Genomic DNA, 7,094 nt, shown 5'->3' on the forward strand with positions numbered 1-7,094 from the left:
GAGAGAACATTCTGCCTCAAGCCTGTAACACGAACGCTGCCTGAGTCTCCAGTCTGTTGCCCTGCCCTAAGGATTTGAGACTCACTGCATAGCAACCCTTCCCTGAACTTATAGGCTGCCAGCCGGCCCTGGAGACTTTACTTACCAGCTTCTATAATGAATGAGCCAATTCTTTAAAATTAATCTCTCAGATATAGAAAGATGGATGCTAGAGGAGAATGCATGTGTACATATATGTGCACATGTTTGCATACTTGTACTGTTGGTTCGTATTCTCTGGAAACCTGACCTACAACCAGGATTCTGGAAACACCTACCAAACTACCCTCTTAACTTCTCGGAGTCCCTTGCCTCATCGGCATAATGGGGACTAACCTCTCCCTCCCGGGATGACTTGGAGGATTAACTGGGTATGTAAAGCCACTCAGCGCTGTGGCTGGCACGTAGTAGGTGCTTCAGATTGCTTCCTTTTCCCGATTCATGCTTGATGGACAGGAAGGACACATACCCAACGAAAGGGCATCTTTCTGCTGACACAGGCTGCCCTCGACGAAATCTGATCTAGAATGGAAAGTACTAAACAAATAAAGAATCCACTCTCTATAGTATTGCCACCATGATGGATGGCCGCTCCAAAGGCTATGTCTCAAGAGTTCACAGTTGAGAAAAATGTTCGAGCTTGATTTTCAGTGTGTGTGGAAAATAAATCGTATGACAAGGGTGGCGACATTTGGACGGGGAGAGGGCTTAGCTGAGGAATTAAACCTGTCAGGAGCCTCAGAATGAAAATAACACAGAAATGGAAGGTGAAGGGGGCATATTTGGAAAACTTGACAAGTGGCACAATGGGAGGAGAGGTGGCATCTGGAACGGGATTCAGCCCATCAGCCGTTCCTGCCACTACAGCCGTGCTCTGACCTCAATAACTCCGCAAGGTGGGAAGGAAAAAATATGAGCCCAGGTTCTAAAGCTATGTTATCACAACTGGCTTAAATTATTTTCTCTTGCTTAATTGACCACACAGCAAACACCGAATAAAAGCAGACAGCTTTTATTTTTCTTCTTTTAAGGAAGGCTTTGCCTACTTAATCTCTCAAGTTCCTGTCAGCAAAGCTCCCAACATTAGATATATCCGAGACCCAGAGGGAGAGACTGTCTGGAATAATGTCCACACAGCGCAAGTAGAAAACCCAGGTCTGTGAGCTACCATCCAGAGGGCTTCTATGAGGAACCACAGAGCACTGTCTAGGCAGGGGTGGCAAAGAGCTTGTGCTCAGCATACTGACTCTGATTGATAGCGCTTGGGTGAGGAGTATGAGAGCACATGCAGGTTCAGCCTGAAAGAGGCTCATAATCGATTAGTGACATCTGTCATGGGAGACCGCAGTTCTGCAGAGAGGCCAAATATTTGTCATTCCTTACCTGTCCAACATTTCCTTCCCTGCCCCGCCCCCGCCCCACATGATAGATCAGCCAAATACCGCCATATTAGGCACACTGAGTGTTTTTATAAAGTTTTATTGGAACACAGCTCTACCCATTTATTTGCATATTATCTACAATGACCTTTGGTCTACAACCACAGAGCTGCGAGTCTGTAACAGAGACCGTGTGGTTCACAAAGCCTAAATTCTATACAAACTGTCCATTTATAGAAAAAGTTTGCCAGTCTTTGTTCTTGGGTACACTGATGCCTTGATTCCAGTCAGATAATGAGGTCATTCATTCATAGCTTACTTAGAGCATATTTACTGTTATGTCTAATGTGTTCTAATGTACTCTTTCTATAATATATAACATAGTAACATATACTATGTAATATAATCTAGTAATTTATACTATAAGGGCCTTAGAGTGACATAAATATCATCCTAAGGCTGTTTCCCTTCATAGTATCTCAAACCATAGCATAATCATCTGGATATATATGTCATCCGAAGGCTGGTTCCCTTCTTAGGCCCGGAATGGCTGCCAAGGACCATCTGGTCTATATGCTTCATTGCTCACATCCAGCAGGGAAGAAGAAAAATCTACTCCAGTAGTTGGGTGGTGTCTCATGCCCAGACTAGCTCTATTAGGACCGACCTCTAAAATGTAGAGGGTAGCAATGTCCCTGAGCTATGTGGGAGAGCGATGAGTGCTTACCCAAAATCAAGTTTCAAGCAAGAACAAGGAGAGAGGGATATGGACGCTTGGACAACTGGCTGGCCCACCTCCGTGGCTTCTGCACTTGTGTAGAAGAGTGACAGTGACTTCTCTGGAGAGACCAGGACAGAAAGAACAGAACGGATTGGAGCAAATATTGGAAGTACAGGGATGTGGTATATCAGGTGTGACAGAGGTAGGGCGGGAGCAAGGGGTCACCCCCTCATGTTTCTGGCATGGGCAATTAGGCAATGACTGTGACCATTAACGTGCAAGAGTGGGAAGGGTCAGGTTCTATAGCTGTCGTCACTCCTGCCTGCCCACTAGAATCACTGGAAAGCTGTCAGAAAATAATGGTCAGGGCTCTTGTCCAGACCAACTCAATCAAAAGCTCTAGACAGAAGCCTGAACACTGGTGTTTTGGAAAACTTCCCCAGGGAGTTTGAATGTATAGCCTATGTTGAAAACCAAGGTTCTAAACCATTCAAGTAAGAGTAAAGCCAAGAGATGGTCTAGCCAATCTTATTAGTAAAAGACAACCAACCAACCCTGAGTTTTGCCTAATGTCCCATGCTTTGCCCCATTTCCCTTCATTTCAGTGAGCTGTGCTTGGAGGTTAGTGGAGTGTAAAGAAGTGGGCTTGGTTAAGAGAAACCAAGGTTAGTGGAGGATTCACCCTGGTGTAGTAGGAAGAGTGTAGATTCTGGAGTCAGGCACGCTGAGGTTCAGTTTCTGGCTCTGCTACCGTGAGGTCCCTGATGAATGTCTCCTGGAAAGGGGGACTAGGTTAACCAAGAGATTGTATACAATGCCCACAGAGCCCCTGGGAGACCCTTGGAAATTATCAGCACCTTTCCAAGCACGTTTGGGGGTGATTTCCAGCAGGTTGGGGACTGGAAGGAGCCTGGGCTGGGAAACAATTCTACAACTGACGTGGAGGCCTCTGTCAGATGATCTCTGTTGGCCAGGAGCACACAAATGCACAGGCTGTTGGGCTATCAGGATTTCAGGTCAGGTTTTCATAATGAAATGACATCTCTTGCCGAGCTGACTGATCCCAGAAGAGAGCCCAATCTAAATTTAGAGGGTTTCATAGTTCTCTCAAAAGTCCAGAAATGTGATTTGTCTCTGGGCCCATAGCTTCCAAGATCCTTTGTAGTAGCCAAGCTGACCATGGCTTCCCCACTCGCCGCATTTTGAGCAGTGAGTCACTGCCTCTCTATAGTCAGTTTGGGAACTGAGAGGCGCACCGGAGCCACCCAGCTTTCCATGGGAACCAGCTGACATTAGGAGAAGACGTGAGTCATTACGAACTTGCACACGTGCATGTATGTGTGTGTCCGCACCAGAGACTCACTCGTTCCTTCTACGAGAATCACCAAAGGTGATCACAAAGTCACGAGCAGCCCAGAGGAATGGTGCCAAGTAAGCATGAGCCTGGGGCCCCCTGGCCTGACTCATGACCGTCGACAATCTCGGCAAGTAAGTGCACATCCCGCTTCCCTCATGACTTTCCCTGGGGGACCTTTTGCCTGAAGTTTCAAGGTCAGGAAAAATACTTTTCATCCACAGGGAAAAGATTCAAGCTCCTTGGCAGGGGAGAAAAAAAGAAACTAAAAAATGTGAAAACAGAAATGGTCTTCACACATGATACCTGGATTGAAAGTGACATTTGTCTGGAAGGCCACAGGACCAACAGGCATGGAGCACTTCCCGTGTGTCAGGCAGTCAGAGTGCAAATAGAAAACAACAGAGTAAATTCACTGAACGCTAATTTCTTCAACTCAGCTCCATCTTGAATATGTGCTGCCTATGTGTTGAGTTATAAAAATACTTAACAGCAAACACTTATGAATCCCTGAGCTAGACACGGGATTAAATCTGTACATACACTACCTCATTGAATGGCACAATGCTCTATGAAGGAGGTAGAGCCTAGACCCTTGGCACAAGTGAAACGGAGGCCTCCAACTGAGGCACGTCTGTTAGATTTCACACACGAAGAGCAGAGTCCATACCATAAGCGCCAGCTGCCTAGCTCCAAATCTCCTTGTCCCTCCCCGCTCCCCAAAAAATGGGGACACTAGAATGGTGAAACTCGCAGTGGCAAAGCACCGTCCTGAGCCTGGAGTTTCCTGGCTCGTGGGCCTCTAGTGTTTTGAACGTCTGACTTAATATGTCCCATAAAGTTTGAAGCAGGCCAAATGGCTGAAGAGGCTAGCAAATTCCCGAGGCTTCAAATGAAGTGCTTGGCCATCATCTTTGGTGAGCAGCAGCCCACAGAATGGTGAAGGCCAGTAGTCCAGAATGGAGGTCATAGTGTATCTCTTACTACGTGCTGGACACCTTATCATACATCATCATCTCCAGTCATCAACATGAGTCTGTAAATTGAGCAGAATTCTCTCCACTTTATAGGACATGGAGACCCACAAAGTGAAATTACTTGTCCAAGGGCATTTAGCTGCAGTATGAAAGTTTATATTATATTAGAACAGTACTTTTTTTTTTTTCCTACTATACCAAAATTCCTTGAGGTCAGAAGCACACGTTGATAGTTCTGTTATGTTATCACAGTTCCTGGAACAGAGCAGAGGCTTGATAATGGAGAGTTTGTTTTTCTTTGATGCTGATAATATTCATTAAGGACATGCCTGGCATTGTGCTTAAATGCTTTATATTATCTTTTCAGGGTTCACACTAAGCCTGTAAGATAGATTTTGGATATACTTTTAGGGCAGGGAAACCTACTAAGTAAGGCTAAGTTTAATGGTCAGTACACAGCAGATACAGAAATTAAATCCTGGTTTGTGCAACCCCAATATTGTGTGTCATCCAAATTTATGCTACTCTGACTTTTGGGAGAAGAGCAAGAGTCTGATGGCCAGAATTGCCTAGTATTTGTGTCCTTTGTGCACTCAGCGATCTGCTTCCAGTAGCACTGCTGTACCTTGCAAAGAGAGACCCTGGAGGCTCATGGCAGAAACTGGGTTTGCCAGCATTTTCCAGGCCATTTTGGAGTTTCTAGAGACTGAAGTCAGAATTATTGGAACTCGGTGCTGCTTATGAACTATTTTTATACCTGGAATGTGTTGGGAGCCAGCTGGCTGCTGCCATAGCTCAGATATCACCTGGTGCTTTTTTCAGAACAGGGTGAATAAATCACATGAACAGCTAAGCCAGACTGTGTCTGTCTGGGTCTGTATCTGATAAGAAGCTCTCAACAAGTGAGCTGTGTTCCACTTTCTACAGAGCTGGCCCTGTAAAAAGCAGTGGACAAGTGGATAAGAATCACCAGATTTCAAAACAGGAAGACCCATCCAACCCCCTTGCTTTATAGGTAGAGAAAGTGAGACCTAGAGCCTTAGGCTGGTATATTGGGTTGCAGGATGTGTAAATCAATCCAGCTCAATGAAGAGTGGTGTATCATAAATACGGAAGGATGTTTTATTGAACCCACTTGGAGGACAGACAAACCAGATCACAGGAACCGGAAAGCCCTCCCCCTTGTGACAAACAGAGATGCAGGGCACAGATCCTCCATTCTAGAAAAAACTTGACATGTTACCTAGGAGAATTCCGTCAGCAGGCAGCTTCCAGCTCACCACTCCTCAGAGGGCCTGCCATAACTATAGAGGTCAGCCCCCTCCAAGGTCCTGGCCTTGCTGGAGTGGTCCACAGTCCATGAGTAAACTAGGCAGCACATAAAGGCCCAGTCACTCAGACTGACAAGGGACAACACTGAGAGGTAAACACAGGACCCATTGTGTTGGCTAAAGCTTGGTTGGACCTCTATCGCAGGTCAGCTTCTTTTCACCTTGCTTCCTCTCCCTTTCACAGATGCTATTCCTTCATAAACACCTTGTACTCCAAACTCTGAGGGTCTCCTTTAGAGAACCCAACCTGCAACACCCTGACTCTCTGGCCAAATGGTGTTTTCTTCACTCCCTGGTTTATCTGCTCTATTCAATAGCCCCTTTCCCTCTAAAGCCATCTTTGACTCTTCTTCATGCATATAACCCATGTGGCGGCACCCCGCATGGCTGCCTTAGCACCTGTGGCAGACCACGTTTTCCACATGAACTACCACGATATTTTCATTCCTACATGTCCTTCTATAAACTTGCTAGCCCTGCTCAAAAGGCAGTCTATCTCTCCCTCTGATGAAGCTGGGCAGGGCTTTATGACAGCCTCAGTAAATAGAATGCATATCATGAGTGACATTGAATGACATCTAAGGCTAAGTCATAAAGGCAATATGGCTTCCACCTAGGCTTTCCCTTTGGGCATGCTTACTTTTAGAACCTAGTCACCATGCTGCAAGGGGGCCCGAAATAGCCCATGTGGTGAGACAATGTGGAAAGAAACCAAGGCCTCCAGCTGATGTCCAGGAATAGCCAGACATGTGAATGAAAGAAGCTTGAGAGGATTTCAGCCCCCAACCTTTTGAATCTTCTAAGACCTCAGACATGGTGGTATAGATATAGTTGGTCTCGCTGTGCCCTATGTGAGTTCCAGACCCTAGAAATCTATGAGCATAATAGATGGTCATTGTATACCACTGAAGTGATTTCTTTCACAGCCATGGTAATTGAAACAAGCCCCAAAGTTCACAGGACTCTTTTGACTTGTTTCCCACAGCCAACCAACTCCACCTCAAAGTCCCAACTCCAAACTCCTTGGAGGAATTGATTATACCAGGGTGGACACCTGACTCAGATTAGGCCAATCAGCTGTGGCCATGTGACCAGAAAGGCAAGTCTTCAAATTTAAAAGTCTGTTCCATTTGGGATCTTTTCATCCACTAAGATCTTACCTCATGTCTTGTGTGAGTTACATGTTACATGAGCTAGGGTGTTCACAGAGGTGACTAAGACCTGGTCCAGCTAGCATAAAGCCTATATATAGAAGAATCAGATAGCGAACAAGAAAAATGTACCACCTTTTCC

The 7,094-nt window shown here is 45.7% G+C and overlaps 1 long non-coding RNA gene across 1 annotated transcript; it reads right to left on the reverse strand.

The window, feature by feature from the left end:
- Positions 1 to 1,329: 1,329 nt before the first annotated feature.
- LOC120236388 lies at positions 1,330 to 6,470 on the reverse strand. Its single transcript, XR_005529667.1, has 5 exons — positions 5,714 to 6,470; positions 3,800 to 5,405; positions 2,822 to 2,914; positions 2,146 to 2,257; positions 1,330 to 1,389 (listed from the first exon to the last, which is right to left on the reverse strand). It is a non-coding gene; the product is annotated as an uncharacterized LOC120236388 (long non-coding RNA).
- Between the last annotated feature and the right edge of the window lie 624 nt (positions 6,471 to 7,094).

Source organism: Hyaena hyaena, unplaced genomic scaffold, assembly GCF_003009895.1.
Source record: "Hyaena hyaena isolate Hyena2069 unplaced genomic scaffold, ASM300989v1 scaffold_5, whole genome shotgun sequence".
Classification (NCBI taxonomy): domain Eukaryota; kingdom Metazoa; phylum Chordata; class Mammalia; order Carnivora; family Hyaenidae; genus Hyaena; species Hyaena hyaena.